General features: G+C 35.0%; 2 protein-coding genes across 2 annotated transcripts in view; both read right to left on the reverse strand.

Moving 5' to 3' along the window:
• Positions 1–14,418, reverse strand: part of LOC145678914 (uncharacterized) — a 107,216-nt gene extending 92,798 nt beyond the window's left edge. Inside the window, exon 1 of the mRNA XM_081749524.1 lies at positions 14,255–14,418. The gene's annotated coding sequence lies outside the window, so the exon portion shown is untranslated. The remainder of the gene's footprint in view (positions 1–14,254) is intronic.
• LOC145678913 (uncharacterized) overlaps positions 1–14,533 on the reverse strand; it is a 43,207-nt gene extending 28,674 nt beyond the window's left edge. The window contains exon 1 of the mRNA XM_081749522.1: positions 14,403–14,533. The gene's annotated coding sequence lies outside the window, so the exon portion shown is untranslated. The remainder of the gene's footprint in view (positions 1–14,402) is intronic.
• Positions 14,534–19,306: the final 4,773 nt, after the last annotated feature.

The raw sequence follows: 19,306 nt of genomic DNA on the forward strand, positions 1-19,306 counted from the left end.
AAAAAGAAAACCATACAGGCTGAAAAACTAAATGCTTAAGCCAGAAATTCGTGTGGTGCAAGGTGAAGTTATATATATATATATATATATATATATATATATAGAAAGTCATATAGGTGAAAACCAAGTGTCGGCGATTATTAGTGTTAGTGACAGCAAAAGCATACAGTGTAGTGTAAAGAATATTAGTTTTGGTGTGGAAACACAGGTGAAAACCATTAGTGCAGTGAAAGAAATAGGTGAATACCAAAGAAATATATTTAAAAATATGTGTATATATGTATATAAAAATATGGGTGAAAAAACCTAAACACACAGGGAAAACCTGCAAGAAACAAGAAGCCTAAAATAAAAAGAAGAAGCCAAAAGGTAAAAACATAAAAACATAAATACGCAGAGAACAGAGATACCAAACACACATACAGAAATACACTATAAACAAGCAATCTAGATTTAAACTCTTTTGTTAAATTTTTATAGTTTTTTGTTTTGTTTCGTTTTTGTAAATTTTCCCTTTTTTGGTCTTTTTTCCTTCCCCATCCTTTCCCTCCCAAATTTCCCTATTTCTTTTCTTTTTTCACTTATGGAAATAAAGAAAAAACAAAACTACCATAGAAATCATTCGCAATGATGATAACTCGTCGGTTTTCGAATGCTCTGGGTAACCGACTAAGAGTAATGCGACTGAGCGAATGTAAGAAAAAAAAAGTCTTTTATGCTAAAGTATCGATGGCCAGCCACCATTTCAAACAGTAACTTCATTCACTTACGTTGTGGGTTCAGATAAATGGCAACGTAGCATTTTCATTTAACATTGAGCGCATACGGCTTTTCCTATTTAAAAAGTTCCTTCACTTTAGATTGAAAACATATTTGGAGATGGTTTCCCCACTTCAACTTTTTGCAACTCTGATAACAACAGGGCTACCCTACGTCATGGGACTTTTGAGACGGTCATATGATCATTATCATAGCAATTGTGGTTTGTTTGCAAAGGGCCTGTGACACATCCATAAGGTGTCTGGGCCACATCAACCGAGTTTGATGAAACTTTGTAGACTAATAGGACACCTTGTAAAACTATTGTAACTAGCAGGAATTTGTCGAAAAAACTGCAGTTTCTGAGATACAGTCGATTCATTAAAAAAGACATTTGTCGTGATATCTCAAGAACAGCTCCACCGAGATCAAGCAAACTTTGCGAGCCATAGTAGATACATGATAGCTTTAAAACGAAATTAGAACTAATTGTCTGCACCTGCGCACAATGCGCAAATAACTGTGCGCATGCGCATATCTCGAAAACGTAAAGACTGCGGTATATTTTCTCTTGCTTAGTTTGAACTACATAACGAGTATAACATAATGCAAGAAAAACACTAGACTCAAAGGTGAGCGTTCTCAAGCAACTGAGATGAGATGATGTGGGTGGTCTGCCCCCGGATACCACTCTCTAGTTACAGCACTCTGTCTGGCTTCTGTCATACATTTCTATTACACCTGTGTAGAAGTCAGAGTTAACGTTAATAGCCGCCATATTCGGGTGGTAGTGATAAGTCACCAATGTTGCACAACAGTAACACAGTATTAAGAGTGCGTAAGGATAAACTATGAGGTCTATAGTCGCGATCTATTGGAACTAGTAATAGGCAAAAAAAAAAAGAAAACAGTTTTTCGGTTTTCGGCTTTTAGGAAAACCGAAACCGGGTTTTGAAAAGTTTCAAAAAACCTATTTCTCACGGAAATCGCTTCGGTTTTAACCGAAACCGGTTATCCGTATTCTCCAAAGCAGGTTCGGTTTATCAGCGGATCCAGTTTTCTTCAAACCCGGTGTTGGTTCTCAAAATCAGTTCTATTTCTGACCAGAATAGTGTTCCGTTATTCTCCGGAAATCAATTCCGTTTCTACTGAAATAGTTTTTTTCTAAAAGTTTGACAGAAACCAGTCTTTATGAAAACCGAAACGGTTTTTGGAGAAGACCGAAACCGGTTTCCACACAAACTAACAAAAACCTTTTGGAGAAAACGAACCCAGTTTCGATGAAAAACGAACCGGTTTGGAGAACAAGAAACAGGTTTTGGTGAAAACTGAACCGGTTTAGGTGAAAACCAAACCAGTTTTAGTGAAAAACCGGAACGGTTTTGAATGATAATCGAATTTTTTTTAAGATTTGCGAAGAGAGACTGTTTCACGCGACGAGATGAGACAACTCCAAAGGTCTCGTGTCATGGCCACACTATATATAGGTAACCCTATGGCCTATGATTTTGGCAAGTTTCTTTGAAGAATAGATGCCTGCATCACACTGATGTGTTCAAATAGACCGCGGCCATAGGACTGATAGTTTATCCTTAAGCTTTCTTAATACTGTTGACTTCTACACAGATGTAATGGAAATGTATGACTGAGAAGCCAGACAGAGTGCCGTAACTAGAGGGTGGTATCCGGGGACAGACCACCCCAACCTCTTCTCACCTCAGTTGCTTGAAAACGCTCACCTTTGAGTCTAGTTTTTTTCTTGCATTATGTTATAATTGCGATGTAGTTCAAACTAAGCGAGAAAAATATATCGCAGTCTTCACGTTTTCGAGATATGCGCATGCGCACAATTATTTGCGCATTGTGCGGTTCAGCACAGGTGCAGACAATTAGTTTTAATTTTGTTTTAAAGCTATTATGTATCTACTATGGCTTGCAAAGTTTGCTTGATCTTGGTGGAGCTCTTCCTGAGATATCACGACAAATGTCTCTTTTAATGAATCGACTGTATCTCAGAAACTACAGTTTTTTCGACAAATTCATGCTAGTTACATTACTTTTACAAGGTGTCCTATTAGTCTATCAAGTTTAATCAAAATCGGTTGTTGTAGCCCAGACACCTTATGGATGTGTCACAGGCTCTTTGTTAAAATTCAAGATGAGAATCAGAAGCTTGCTTTCTATTATAATCTGGTTTTTAGTATCTTGCGAAAATTAGTGAAATGCACTTTACCTTGGAATACGAGCATTAAAAATGTATTTTTATTTCTTGGAGAAAAGCGGGCACGAATCTTTCAGTCGTGGGATTAGGGATGAAAGTCGTCTATTAGTATTTTTATCTTTTATCAACTTATCTTTTATTTTGTGGTCACTACTTCCCTACAGGATTCATTTCCCTTACTTTTTGTTATCAATTCACCCTACCACCTTTGTAGATAAGTAACCTTGTGAAATGCTGTTGATTTTCCATTAATAGTTTGTATAAAATATTTGAATCGACCGTGATATCATTTCCCATAAACTTTGAAACATTTTGTCAAGGCAATATATAGTACGACGGAATATCAAATAATGCGTCAATGTAGTTACGCGAATGTTATTCTAACTACATATTGATAGGGAATTATATTTTTTACACCTAATCTAATTCATGATTTGAGTGGTAGTACACATTGTTATTTAAAGCAAGATTAGCTTTTGGATTTTAAATTACTTAAACAAGTCAAAACTTTTTTTTTTTTATTCAACATACTAAGTAAGGTTCTACGGTAATGAAGTATTTCCTTTATATGATACTGGAAGGCAATGTAAATCGTAACATTGTCTCCAACGGTTCGAATAAAAAATTCGATTAAATAATGTCTTTGAATAACAACTTTGCTTCATGATAAAACTAAACTTTAAATGCAATACCATATTAACTAATGAAAACCTAGCAATTGGGTTGATACGAAAACGAACTGTGGAAGGGTGCAAATACATGGCATGATCACCACATATCGTACTGAAGGCGCGCGACACACGGGTCGACCTCCTAGCGTAGAGCCATCGTCACTGGATTACGTTGCGCGCAGGGTGTATATTACAAGAAAATCCGTAATGGAACCGTACATGTATAATTACTTTTTGATTGATCAGACGTGTAACAACAAGAGGAAAATCACAAAAGAAAAATCAATTTATCAAAATTAGTAACACTCCGTATTCAGCAGCACTGTCTACAAAAAGTGCGATGAGAATAGGCCGTGTCGAAACAAACTATGCGGTGCTCAGGAACATGAAGTTTGACTGTATATATCGTTTGCTTCATAGCGCGAGGTTATATCTTATATACTTTCATCTGTATATAATGCCGGAAACAATATAAGCAACATATTTTTTATCGTATATGATGAAGTGAACATTATGATTGCTAGTAAATGATTATAAGAGTAATAAAAATCTGAAAATATCAATGAAGGCCGGCAACACCGTTTAAATCAGTGCTAATGTACAGTTTCTTGTAATAAAGAAAATGAACGAACTGAGGAGAAACCACATGTATAAAGCAACTAATACTTCTTAAAGAAATATTAGCTATTAAATTTCTTAGCTTACAATATATCTACCTATTTACGTACACATACATGCATATATATAACAGCACTTACTATTGGTTTCTACAGTCCTAAAGTTTTATATTAAATACCGGCAACTATCCCTCTTAACATCTTATTTAAACCTTTTCATGAACTCTCCCATTTATCCCATTATATAAGTGTTTATGCTATCGATCAGAATGAAGCTACACTTTGTTTTCAGGTCCCTCTCCATTGAATAATTTGATACTTTTTATGCATTCTGTCATTTGTAACCCTGCGTTTTCATATAGATCTGCAATCTGCACAGAATTCTCAGGTAGAGTAAAACTATTCTACCTTTCTTTTGCCTTGTGCTTCTGGGCTGTGCACGCTACATTTTTTTTTAAATAAAATTTTGTCGAGATATATGTACAGGGTGTCTATCGGTCACGAAAGTCAAGAAAAAGCCACGAAATTTAGTTTTTCGGTCACGTTTTTTTTTTTATCTGGACAAATATAAGTATAGGATGGAAAATTTTGTTCTATAAAACATCAAAATTCACTACCGAAAATGTGTATGGTCGGATTTTGACGCTGCCAAATCCCTAGCAAAACATGCTTCTATCGCATGCATGAAAATTTGCCCTAATTCGCAACCAAATTCCCTCTTGAGAATGATTACATTATTTTATGGCTTAGTAACGAAAAGGTCACGAAAAAGTCACGAAATTTCAGAAAATTTTGGAATTTTAATAGATACCCTGATGTATTTCAGGAAAAACACTTAGTTTCTTCAAATCTTCATGTTAATATTCTTCACATCAAACTAGTTAACATGAAACTGCGGGTATCCTTTCTATCATATCGCGCTATTTTGAATATTAAAGTAATCGAGTCTGATATTTCGTACATTAGTAGTGCAAACATACTTATATCATCATGAAGCAGTTTTAATGGCACAAACCAATGTTCAAAGCCATCGACACGTATGAAATTCAACGGAAATTATTAGTTTTTTTTAGGAAATTATTATTTTGCTGAAGAATCACCTTTACGCTTCAGGATTGTTCGGCGCCGCAACTGGATTCATCGTGGGACGATCCAGACAACTTTTCCCCAGTGCTAATCCCCCAAGTGCGTCAATGGTGTGAGAGAAGCATTTGTCGTGAAATCTGAATTATAATCTCATATATATATAAAGGGCTATATTGCCTTAAAAGGGCAAAGTGTGATTTCAGTGACAAAAATTATTATACATATTCAGTGTTCAGTGTTGTGTTCATTCCTCTTCGCTATTTTTCTTTTATATATAATAGTGTTCTAATAAATAAGTATAGTGTCATTTAATCCAGTGTGTTTTCGTTGTTTGTATGAGTGATATTTGTGTGCGTTATGGTCTGGATGACCGTCTGATCGTCCGTGAGGTTTTCGAGACGAGACACCCGACCCTCTCGGCGCCTTATGCTCATCTCATTATTGAGACCGACGTGCGACTTGGAAACAGTTTGTAATCTATTCTTGGAGAGGTCCTTCATCGTCCTGTCCAGGTAAGTTCAAGTATCAGGAAGATACTTATTGGTAGGACCACAAACCACGAACAGCGACCAGATTACACGGAGTGGTTACAAATAAATGTTCACCCAAACAGAGACTCCGAATTGAAACGGTTACAAACGCTTCTCTATAACTCAAAAGTGTAAGAAATATAGTGTAAGAACTTTCAAAGTTGCAAGGGTGTTCAGTAATCAGAATATCAATTATTTACTTAGTCACGAAACATGGGAAGATATACTTTCATTAAACAACGCAAATCATATATATAATGAATTCATAAAAAATTTCTGTTTACTATTTTGATATAGCTTTTCCTAAAATGAAACTCGTGTTAAAATTCCAGAAGAAGGGACAATGGGTGACTCCTGAAGTACTAAAAGCAATTGCTACAAACATAAATTTACATAAACTTAGTAAGGTTTTTAAAACAGGTACTGCAAAGTCCAACTATAAGCACTATAAAAAAGGTACAAGGAACTAATTAGAACGACTAAAAAGAACTACTACCAACTTAAACTTGCTTATGCACCAAATAAAACTAAAACCATGTGGAACATTATAAATGAAGAATTAAATGGTGGCAAAGAGACATAATATGTAGATACAATAATATATGAAGGGAACAGTGTAACAAACCCAAGAGAAAAAGCAGAAATATTTTTTATAAATGTTGTCGCAAAAATTATGGATGGTGATAAAGTAAATAAATGTAAACAGAATGGCTACAAAGTAGTGACTGTAAATAATTTTAAACGAAGTTCAAATAAATGTGATGAACAATCTTTCTACAGCCAGTGTCAGAAGATGAAATCTCGACTCATATGGCAAAGTTGATATGTCCATTTTTGTAGTTTTTCCGAAAACGCGTTTCAATACTTTCGTGTTCTCTAAAAAATCGATTTTTTCAGGCAATTTTGTGAAATACCTCCAGTTGCTTCCTTTGAATGTTGACTGTTACGGCACATCTTGATTTGAGTCGTAGGTTGCCATGATTGCTTCAAAGTGGCCGTTAAAGGACATATCAAGTTATGCCACATTACGATTGTTCACAACGTAAAGCTGATTTGGGTGCTAATCAAAAAATCACTTAGTTCAACTGCAATAATATAATGAATAAATACAACTCATCTACTCAATATATGCAAGTAAGTTATGAACAAGGAGTAATACAGGGAATCTTTTTTGCCGAACGAGTGAGTAACGCATACGTGCATAAATGCTCAACAGCACTAATTAGTCACATTAATTGAACGATTACAGTCAAATTTGGCTTCCAAACGATCATCTTAAAGTTTACGGTATTAGCGCAATATTCATGGTTATACATGCATAAAAGGCCGTATTTAAGTCCCATTACCTTAAATATTACGATAATACCATAAATTTTAGGGTAATCGGTTGGCAACCAGATTTAACGGTAATGGGTCAGTAAATGTGACCAAATTTTTTATAGTAGGTATAATATTGTAGCATTATTATGCCTGAGAATAAAACACCAGAATATGTTTAAGTAAAAAAAAAAAGAAAGTTCAACGAAAAAGTCAATGAACGCTGAATACATGATCAGACATGTTGAGTATGCAAACTTAGTCTGCTTCCTCCTTCTCAGATGGAGAATTGTCAAAAACGAGACGAGCGCGGGAATCCGTGCGTAACTCTTTGTAGAAGATGTGATAGCAAGAATCCATGAAAGGCATCAAGTCCAAAAGATCCGACATCTTGTGCGGTTTATTAGCAGGGATTCACTGTAGCATGCTGAAAGCTCAGGCAAAGTTGGTGGGCAACCACGTCGATTTCTGCGAAAGTCAAGAACACGAAATGGTGCACATTCGTCTAACGCGTCCTTAAAGTTATCAACACCAATCTCTTTTGTGTACTGCATCCACATGATCGCAAGCCAATTAATGGGGTTACCTTCAGTATCTTTCACACTACGCACTAAAAGTCTGATACCAAGGACTTCGGATCAAGAAAGTCACTGGCAATCATTTCCTTAATAATGAATTTCTTCTTTCTACGAACAGCACGAACCAACAAGAATCAGTTCTGAGGAATGAGAATTGGTACATCTCCGGACTTCAGCTATATATTCATCCTGAAATTTTTGTTCCGTCATAGAAAAGAAGGTATTAAATATCAATTTTCTATTTTCAGTAGACAATTGCTGCGTACGTTATTACGACAGCATTTACTTATGTCAACAAAACTTTTCTTTGGACGTTTCACACCTTTTCTATTAGAATATTCTCCAGAATCTTTGAGTCGTTTCATTTGCTTCCCACTAATTTCTGTTCAGTTTTTACAACGTCATCATTCCTGTTAGAGCTTTCAACAGAAGCGTTTTCATTGTTATTGTCGTGTGGTTGTTCAGAACTTAATGGCATACATTCAGTGTCCGTTCTGCTTTTGTATCCCATTTGATGTATATGCAACAGCTGAAAACAAACTTGGACTTGCTAAGTCGTTGTCATTGAGGTTCTTTCCAGTTGCATACACCGGTGGTTCGCCATGCTCCTCCATTCCCCATCTCTCTCCAGGTGGACTGTGGCTATCTGTAGATACTTCATCACTCTCAAGAATGCACTCATGATCACCTATGTCAGAAAAATCCAGTTCAAGGGCTTGCCTAATACTCGTTTCATCCATATTAACTATCACCTTTCGTCAGACTTCCCTTCACTAAATGTACTTTCTTCTTATGAAAAACAGTTACATTACGGCCAATTTATTAATACCTGACAAGGTAATATTCCGTGAAACCTGACACCTAACTACTGTATATTACAACACAAAAATCAATATTGAAACAGCAACGAGACGCTCACATCCAAATTATTTTCTTAGTTATCCTTTGTCTTCGGCAGAGAGAAACTCAAGTTTGTTTAAATTACATTTATTTTAATACTAACAAAATTATTCAGTGTCAACTATTGACAACAACTCAGCAATAATTACGATGACTAGAATTGACATGTCCTCTAACAATTAATTTCCCGAGGTGGCAAAACATATGTCAAACATATCAAGTTCTGCCAACTTAGTGTTGTGCATATTTTGACTTATCAAGTTTTGACAACAGAGAGCTGAGACAGTTTTTTTTTACCATACCTGTATCAACTTTTGTCATATCGTAGATCTGCATAAAAGCAATACTTTACACCATATACCTCAGAAACGGAAATAATGCCATATAAACTTTTGCCATATCAGTCTAGAAATGGCAAATATAATAAAATCTCTCAAAAACAAAAATACAGCTGGAATTGATGAAATCTCACATAATATATTGAAAAGATGTTTCAATCAGGTGAGAAAGCCACTTTGTTATTTAGCAAATATATCACGGCGAGCATCCAGAAAAGTTAAAAATTGCGAAAGTTAAGCCCTTGTTTAAAAAAGGTGAAAAAACAAACATATATAACTACAGACCAATATCTCTCCTACCTGTCATTGGAAAAGTTTTGCAAAAAATTATGTCTAACAGGGTAATTAATTTTTTATTGAAAGAAAATGTTATCTCAACAAAACAACATGGCTTCCTTGAAGGTCGATCTGCAAACACGGCAATATTTAATTTCATTAAAGTAAGAAATATTGTAGATAAGAAAGAAAACTGTATAGGAATCTTTCTTCATTTGTCTAAAGCTTTGGATACAGTGCAATGCAGTTTACTTTTGAACAAACTGGAGAACTGTGGAATACTGGTAAAGCAAGGGACTGGTTTGGTTCGTACTTAAAAGATCGTAGGCAGGTTGTAGAAATAACGCATAAGAATAATAACATTGTAGAAAGCTATTTATAAGATGAATTATATATAAAACAGGGAATTCCACAAGGATTTATTCTAGGGCCATATCGTAGGCAGGTCGTAGAAATAACGCATAAGAATAATAACATTGTAGAAAGCTATTTATAAGATGAATTATATATAAAACAGGGAATTCTACAAGGATCTATTCTAGGGCCATTGCTCTTCCTTTTATATATTAATGATTTTGAAAAAAACATATCTTCGGCAGATGTTACCCTTTTCGCTGACGTTACCACTCTGCTAGTGAGTGGAAAAAATGAAAAAAATATTGGAACAGAATGCTAGGCAAACACTAAATGAAGTATCTCTTTGGATGAAGAACAATATTATATTATTAAATCACCTTAGGGACTCTCATTTCCCTAACTTCCTCATCATGATTTGGTACTTGAATTGGTCTAGAAATTAATTTTCAATCATTCATCTCCCTAGTAAGTTCAAACAAAAGAAATAAATACAATATATTCATATCGAATTCTGTGTCTTTACTGAATATACATATTCAAGTTATTAGAAGGCTGCCGTATTGTTGTAAAAGTTCGACATTTGTTACATTCAATATTTATATTTCCTGTTTTTCATCTTATTGTGTAGGTATAGGTGACCATTAAAATGACAAAAGAAAAAAAAAAACAAATATGCTTTTCACGGAAAGCAAGCTGACACTACTGAAATGTTAGAAAATTCACTACGATTCAAGAATAAGACAAACGAACTTCTATACTCAAAGAAAACCTAACTACAGTACATGGTCCTTTATGAAGTATTATTGATGAAACATTTTCCATATTAAAGAAATAGTTCTTCACACTTGAAAAACTCCCTAATGTATTGGTTTTAATTTTGTGGAATTTCTTAGAAAGTATTCAAGATTTTCTAACAACTTTATAGAATAGGCATAAGAACTATTAAATTGTTTAACATACATGATTCTGTCAATAAGTATAGGGTTATTAGATGAGAACCTATAAAAGAAGGATATCAAAAATCTTCAGAAGCTCGTTTATGGTGTAAACAAAGAAGAAAAATGCGAAACCAGAAATGAACTAGTATGTATAACAAAAATGAATTTCATCACATAGTAACATTGATCATCTTCAAGCGAGAAAGGATACATTGAATTCTCGAAATTATTTTGGAATTTTGGTTTGAAAGTTTCAAACTATAAAATATGTTCCAGTTTATCTTACAGAAACAAAGTAACGACCTTGTAATGTACTAGAAATTGAAGATACTTCAATCGAATTTGCTGCTTCAACAATTCACGTAAAAAACCTTATCTGTAAGTTAAAATGTTGTGTCCCTTGAAATTTAAAACCTCGAAAGAAATTGTAAAGTTAGACTTACTAATTCCCTAGAATTCACTAGAAGGAACTGAAAATAAAACTGAGACACTAAAAGCTAAACCTTTTTCATGTTGCAGAGGACTTACATAATATTCAAAATATTAAAGTTGGTATTCAGAAACAAATGAACTTGTCACGCAAGGAATTTGCTAAAACTATCTCGTTGGACTGTCTTCACAATATTTCAACAACTCTTAAAAAAGTGTAAGAACAATTGGAAAAAATGTGGAGCACAAATTATAATTGAAGTAATTGAGTAAACAGTAAATGATCTTCAAATAAAATACAACCTTTTTCTAGAAAAGTAATCCTTGCTATCTTTTAATTCTTTTTTTTTTAGTTGAAATAGGAGTGTTTCCAAAACACAATGAACTAGATAAACAAGAAGAAACATTTAAGTAATATACTGAATATATTCAAAGATTTACCAAAAAGAACATCATAACACAGAAACTGTATTCTAACAACAGTGGCTGAATTGACAAGATTGACTGTGAGAAAGACTGAAAACTTTGTGCAGTAGCAGTGATGTGTGGCAAATTACCGTGGCTGGAAACAAAAATAAGATACGTCCAGAAATGATTTAAATCTATTATTAAAATCAATCTTCGGTTTGAATGAAGTTTTTTTTTTGACTATTGACAAAGTTTCCCTCACCTTTTTCTTTTTTATGTGACAGTGGTGTGATCACTAATCATTTCTTTTATAGCTAACATGACAATCACCTTACTATCAGTGAAGAGGGATACAAAGGTATCATAATGCATATTTATGGAATTATCTTGGAAATCATGACATGAAAAATGTTTTTTTCGAACAAGACGGTGTAACTTGTTACATAAATTGTGAGATTCTTGACGTATTGCGTGAAAAGTTAACCGTAGTCATCTTATCGAGTAATCATGAGAACTGGACCCTCAGATAATAAGAGCTCTCTTTGTAAATAATTATCAATAGGATTAACTCGCGTCTCAACTCTTCTAGAATAACACAGTATCAATTCGTGAGTGAACATGAACATTGGACGTACCACTGGGAACCACTCCGTATTGCGATTTACACGCTAAACTTCCTTTTTAAAAAAGCCATTCCTAACACATACATTAAACCTTATCCAGATAGCAGAAACAACTTGTCACAAGCATGATATAATGTTGTCGTGACAAGGATATAAGCTTGTTATGACAAGTCTGTAAGCGTATATCAATGCTGATTCAAGCGACGAAGTTGACAGGCGACAAGCATATTGTAGGCTTATACTGTAAGATTGTTTCAAGTTTGTCAGCTCAAGCTTATTTCAAACTTGTTACATAAAGCATGCTACAGGCTTGTGATCTCAAGTCTATTTCAAACTTGGTATATAATGCTTGCTACAGGCTTGTCACCTCGAACTTATTTCAAGCTTTCCATTTCAAGCGTAGCACATGCTTGATATATCTCGTTTATTTCAAGCTTCTCAGTAAAGCTTGATACAAATTTATTTCTGTACGTGAGAAAATAACTCAACTGGTTGGCGTTATGTATAATGTTTGATGTGAAAGTTAGTATAATGTTTAAGTTACATAAATGATGGTGTGTATTATTTTGCCATCTGAGGGTGTTTGGATATTGCCACCACTTTATTTGCATTATTAATAGTAAAGATAGTAGTAAGATATGGTTCCTGCAATATTTTTAAAAGAAAGCCAATATCCAAACACCCTCAGATGGCAAAAGAATACACATCATCATTTATGTAACTTGCAAATTGAACATTATATTAACCTTCACATCAAAAATTATACATGACGCCAACCAGTAGAATCATTTTCTCACGTGCAGAAAAAAAAAAAAAAATATCTGTCAAGCTTTACTGAGAAGCTTGCAATAAACGAGACATATCAAGTATGTGCTACGCTTGAAATGGAAAGCTTGAAATAATAAATTGTAATAGACACTATCGCACAAGAATTAAATTGTAATATACACTATGGCCCAAATCTTACGATTTGAATTGGCCTGTGAAAAATGAAGTAATAATCAAAGAGACCCAGATAAAATCTGTATTGGCCTGGTCCTGAAACGTACCACACCGTACTTTTCCCGAGAAATCAAGCGCCAAATCTCTGAGACTACTCACCAATCCTACAGATGTTTCCAATTTCTAAACAATCAACAAGCGTCAAGCGCTTTGAACCAAGCTTGAAATAGGCTTAGTAGAAAGTTGATAAATTCAAGCTTCTTTTCAAGTTAAAAACAAGCTAAAATAAACGTTGATTGTTGCTTGTCGCATCAACTGTACATTGCTAAGCCAAAATCAAGGGAAAGTGACCCTTGATTTAAGCTTACGTGCTATCTGGGTATTCAGAAAAGGATAGCAAGTGAATCATCCTTCTTGATCAAACTATTCTGAAAATATATTAAAACGTCTATAATATGAATGGAAAACTATTAGTTCACCCGTACATTTTGAATAGCAATCCGTAGATATTTGAGTTGTTAAACTCGTACGATACGGGTGAAAGCCGTACAGTTGGCAGCCGTGCTTTTAACGTCAAAATAACACATCACACGTGATTAATTTGTACGAATTTTACGCAGATAACGGATTCACTATTTCTTTCCAGCACCGTAAATATTACATAGTTTTAATGTTTCTGGACCAAGTCTTAGGCATTTAAAACAAAGGAAAAAGAAACCGTATTTGCAGCCATAACAGTTAAGCATAATTAAAATTAACGCAAAGGGCGGAATATAACGCTACTTATAAGTAGCTGTAATTAACGGTAACAGTTTAGAGATGGGGGGCCAAAACTGAAAAAAAAATGATTTACAGATGTGATAATGGCAATTGATGTTTGAGTAAAGAATTATGAAAATTTTTACTACTTTAGCGCTAGATTACGGAACTTTATGTGAAGAATGGAAATGAACTATCCCCTGCGACGACAAAACAACGGCCTAACCTAACCTGCCTTCACTCGCTAACGTTTGCCCGACTCTATGTGAATTAAATATTGGTAACCTAATTTAACATATGGAACCATGAAATGACCGAATTTGAGTAGAATATCGAAAAAAAAAGAAAGAAAGAAAAACGGTGAAAAAGCTGCTTTCCCCTCACTAAACAAAGGTCGACTACATTTAGTGTACATCGTTACGTACAAGGCATTTATAGTTAATAGCCTATTGTAAATTTTTCTGTGTACCTTAGTACGTTTTACTTAGAAATTTTGCATACTGACCCCAAAATTCATAATTTTCAATCCCATAGTAAGCAGTGAATGGAGAAAATTGTAACAAGGCATGGCGTAAATATATCTACTTCTCATTGAAAAAATTTCGTTTCCAATATAACACTAAAACTCGATTATATCACTAATCTGTACGTACTTTTCTACATACGACTAAAAATAACAACGAAATAAAAACAATACAACAAACTGCCTCTTCTTCTTCTACTACGCATAGGTAAAGACGTTTAATATAACCACTGTCTTGAACAAGACAAATCGGTAATTTACTAAGGTAGCAACGAGATGGAAGAAAGATCAATTTGGGTAGCAGATAAGGTCTTACAAATACGCTGCGGAAGTCGTCTGCTATGAATTTTACTGGGCGCAGCCATATTGGTTACAAACAATCTCTTGTTAGGCCGCGCCTTCATTGCTTCCGAATGCGAATTTCCCAGCACGTGTAAATAAATAGGAGTGCCTCGACTAGTTCCGACCTGCGAATTGCGAAAACCGACGAAAAGATGCGAATGCGAAAGATCCCAACATGCTGGGATTGTTCGTCCGAACTCGTGCGAACGGAGGGTCGTCTGGAAGGAAATTGAGCGTTACGTGAGAGAAGAAAGTTTTTTTTTTGCGTGAAAGCAGACGACGTTGCGAGGTGCGGAGCTAAAAATAAAAATAAAAATGGAAATAGATATTGATGCTTTAATAAATTGTGTATTTGAAAAAGTTCCATTGTGAACCAAGCTCATCCAGATTACCACAAACGACAAATCGTGAACAAATTATGGGCAGATGTAAGTAAAGAACTTGATTTGGAAGGTATATATATATATAATGTTCTTTGTTTTCCCTTTAAAATATGAAGATTTAATTAATACACGAACCGCAACCTTTTATTCAATTTATATTTCCTCTTCGTTCCTCAAATAATGTTTTTACGAATACATGTAATTATTCACTAATATGTGTGAAACAGCAAAAATGGGTTTTTTACTCCTGGAGAAAATTTTCTTACAAAGTTGGTTGATTTTACAATCTCAAATTTTATTTAATTAATTTATTTTAAAGTGAAAATAGCAGTTACCACATAAGCATAATAATAACAGGAGCGACATTCACTCTATTTTGCACACAAAGGAAATTTATTATTATTATTATTATTATTATTATTATTATTATTATTATTATTATTATTATTATTATTATTATTATTATTATTATTATTATTATTATGGCTCTGAAAACTTTAAGATATGAATTTTAAAGCAAAAATATATCACATTGAAGCTTTGAAAGAAACATTACAACTTGATTCGCATTCACAAAACTTCGGATATAGTAGAGGCACATGAATTCGCAGTTCGCATTCGCATTCGCAGTCGCGTTCGGATGCATTGGTGGCGCGGCCTTAAGGTGGTTGCTAAGGCAGTTTCAATGGGGTTGTGTGTGTGGCAGCTGTGAGTCTTGTGAAAAACTGAAAATTATGAAAAAAAGGCTACATTTTCACGAATAGCAGTGAATATATTTACTTTATACGTATAGGAAGGCTATATTTATCATAATATGAAACAAAATTACTCTACATTTTAATTCATTCAATCGCCAATAACTTGCTGGACAACAAGTGAGTGAGAATCCCAAGCATGTACATGAGCACCAGGGCCGTAGCCAGTCCAAAAATGTAGAGGAGGGCCGGTAGAAGTTAGGAGGGCCCGAGCGAACCAGATTATAATTCATCAAATAGTAGCATCAGCAATTCATAATATCTGCTCTTGAATGTTTAAGTATTTTTCTTCTACTTAATTCTATTATCCCCTGTACACCAGAGATAGAGTGGGTCAGTGGGTCGGTGGGTCAAGTTTTCTGAGTGGGTCAGTGGGTCGTGGGTCAACAGCATGTGACCCGCCACCCACCGTGACCCACTGCAACCCACCACCCACCATGACCCACTACGACCCACCACCCACCGTGACCCAGCACTCACCATGACCCACTGCGACCCACCGACTCAGTATGATTTACCGACCCACTCTGCTCACTGCATTGTAGACAGTATCTTCTGAAGACTGATAAATTTCTCTTCGTTTTACTTTCAACACCTTCATTTCCTTTCCTTTTCCATTTGTTTGTCTGCTTACCTGAGATGAGTATATTTAACCTAGTGAAAAAATGAACTTCAAGCACTTTTGGATATTGATTTTAATTGTAATAATAGCAATAGGACTTTTACTACTACTTGGCTTTCGAGACCTGTGAGTCTTTAGAGGAGCTAACTACTGGAAAAAATACATTTTTGAATCACTGTAACATATAAATTATTATATAAAAAATTTGAATGTAACTATGGGTGTCTGATCATCACGGTCAAATTGCAAAGTCAAATGAAATTACCTTTGGTATATAGTTAGGCCTTAATCCAAACTGAGATGATATATTGCTTTCATTATAATGCATAATATCCTAAGGAGGTAGTGAGGATGCGAATTTTTGCGGGGGGAAAAATTAGTATCTCGCACGCTGTTAAACATACGGAGCTGAAATTCAGTGTATTAACTCTTTATTGAAAATAAACAGAATGTATCCTAGCATTTTTAAAAATTCTCCTTTATGGGGGGTGCACTTTCTATATATGGAAAATTGGTAGTGTGTTGGTTTGTAAAAATGATCGAAAACGATCGATGTTATTTAAGAAAAAAATCAGAAACAGAAAATACAGTGCTTGGCTTCATATATTCATTGCTTTCTACTATAATAATTGCTGAAGCTTATGTTCATTATATGGAGCGCTTACAGACAGGACAATCAACCCATAAAGTTATGAAAAAATAGACATAAAATTTGTACTGTTAGCTTAGTTACACGGAAATTTTAAGTTTGGATTGTACGCATAATTACGTATATGGAAAATTTTACACTCTTTTTCCCTTTACGTTGGTCTACTTACCTTGATTTGGAACTTTCAAATTTCATCCCGTTTTCCAGTGAAAAGTACCGATAATTCAACAAGGAAATAATTATACTATGATAATTTAATTGAAATTCCTCGTAATTTGGCACATGGCAAACATCAGTGTGATAATTGAAGGGGAAGAAGGAGGGAAATTCCCATTCACCTCTAAACACTTTCCAGGAACCTCGTTCCCTTTCGCTTTCTAGACGGGGGAGGGAACTTGGTAATGGCATCAAACCTTCATGTGTAACTACAAAAATTAAATTTATAAACAAATAAGAAATCATCAGTTTATCAGGCTTTAATGGATAATTTATTTACAAGATTCCCTATGGAAGGCTTGGTAGATGAAGTTTCTGTTCTCCATGAGTCGACATTGCCAACTGACGTGGTCGATATGGAAAAGATCTTGTATGGTGATAGAGAGATTATACTTCTTGCTGAGTATTTCAAACCTGACCAAGAAAAATCGTTATCAGACTTAAGTCTAACAAGCAGATTGTTGATGAGGAGTTGCAGAAATCGGGTAGAAGTATTATTAATTTCCACGACAGAGTGCGAACGGGGATTTCCCCTTATGAATTTACAGATGACTGATATTAGAAATAGACTAAGTGCTCAAACATCGTCTCACTTGTTCATCAATGTTAATGGCCCACCGCAAGACAAGCTCAAAGTAGACGAGCTAGTTATTTCTTGGCTGAAGGATGGACATCATTCCGCTGCGGATGATTTACCACGAAAATGTTACCAACAGGAAATATACCCGATTTCAGATTTGTTTTAAGGTGGAAAATTACGAGTTCTGGAAAATGTATACTTGTATTACTAACGGTTTATTTGTGTTATTCAACTTTGTACCAAATTTTTACTTGCTTTAGGTAAACTTCTTTGAATAAATATTTATAATAATTGCAATTATGCATATTTCTAACTCAAATTTAACGTGGTGTTTTAGTGATTACACAAATTACAATTATGAGCATACTTTATGGAGATGCTCTCACATAGGGTACCCGAGCACCTTTATACACTATGAAAAACTTATTTTCAAGTCTTTTGTGAGAAAAATACTGTGAACAGAGAAACCATAACCATTTCCATATTGTGCAGAAGTATTTTCCTGCGAATAGAAGTTTCTTTTGGAATGCGTTGAGAAATTAACACTTGCAAGAATACTCTCCTAGTACAAGTATATTTTAGGCACACACTAATTTTCCCCCACCTCGGACTGTTTGAATTTCCTCACTGACAAACACTTTCCATATTATATCGTAAATGTAAGATCCACCGTTATTGTAACAGAGTGTTGCTTGAGCGATTGAGTAGAAATTCAACCTCCGATTAGTGATAATTACACAGTCTTGTTTTATTACAAGTGTAAACTCTTTAGTCAGTACAGGGGGCGCGGTGGTTCAGTGGTAGAGCGTTCATCTCCGGTGCTTGGGGTCCCTGGTTCGATCCCAGCTCGTGCCGTGTGGACTTTGTGGTGGACAAACATCGTGCTCGTGGGTTTTCTCGGGGTTGTCCCGTTTCCTCCCACTTTCTTCATTCCACCATTTCATTCATTTCTCATCTTCACCGTCTCCTTTAGCCTAACCGGCATATCCGTGGGACGTAAAACTAAAGATTTCATTTCATTTTCTTTATTCGGTACAGAAGAGGCCGTGAATCGTGTTCAGAGTTGATGACGATGGATTTTGGTGAATCAGAGTAAGTCACAGCGGATGAGATTGGTTCATGGTGGGTGGTGGGTCACGGTGGGTCAGAGTGGGTCACGGTGGGTGGTGGATCATGTGGGTCACGGTGGGTGGTGGGTCAGAGTGGGTCACGGTGGGTGGTGGGTCAGTGGGTCGTGGGTCAAGTTTTAATTGATCCACACCAATTCTGCTCTACACACACACATTAAGTTAACATTCTGTAATCCACATGAAAAAAACGTGAAATTTATTAAATGGGTAACACAAATTAGAATTAAAATATAAATGTTTTAATAGTCCCACATGTAATACTAACATTAAAATCAAGAACGAGAGATGATCTACAGTGAAATAAGGAAATTCAACTTTACTTAAGCTCTTGCGAAGTTGCCATTCAGTTTTTATCAA

This window comes from Thermobia domestica, chromosome 2, assembly GCF_964235325.1.
Source record: "Thermobia domestica chromosome 2, izTheDome1.hap1.1, whole genome shotgun sequence".
NCBI lineage: Eukaryota > Metazoa > Arthropoda > Insecta > Zygentoma > Lepismatidae > Thermobia > Thermobia domestica.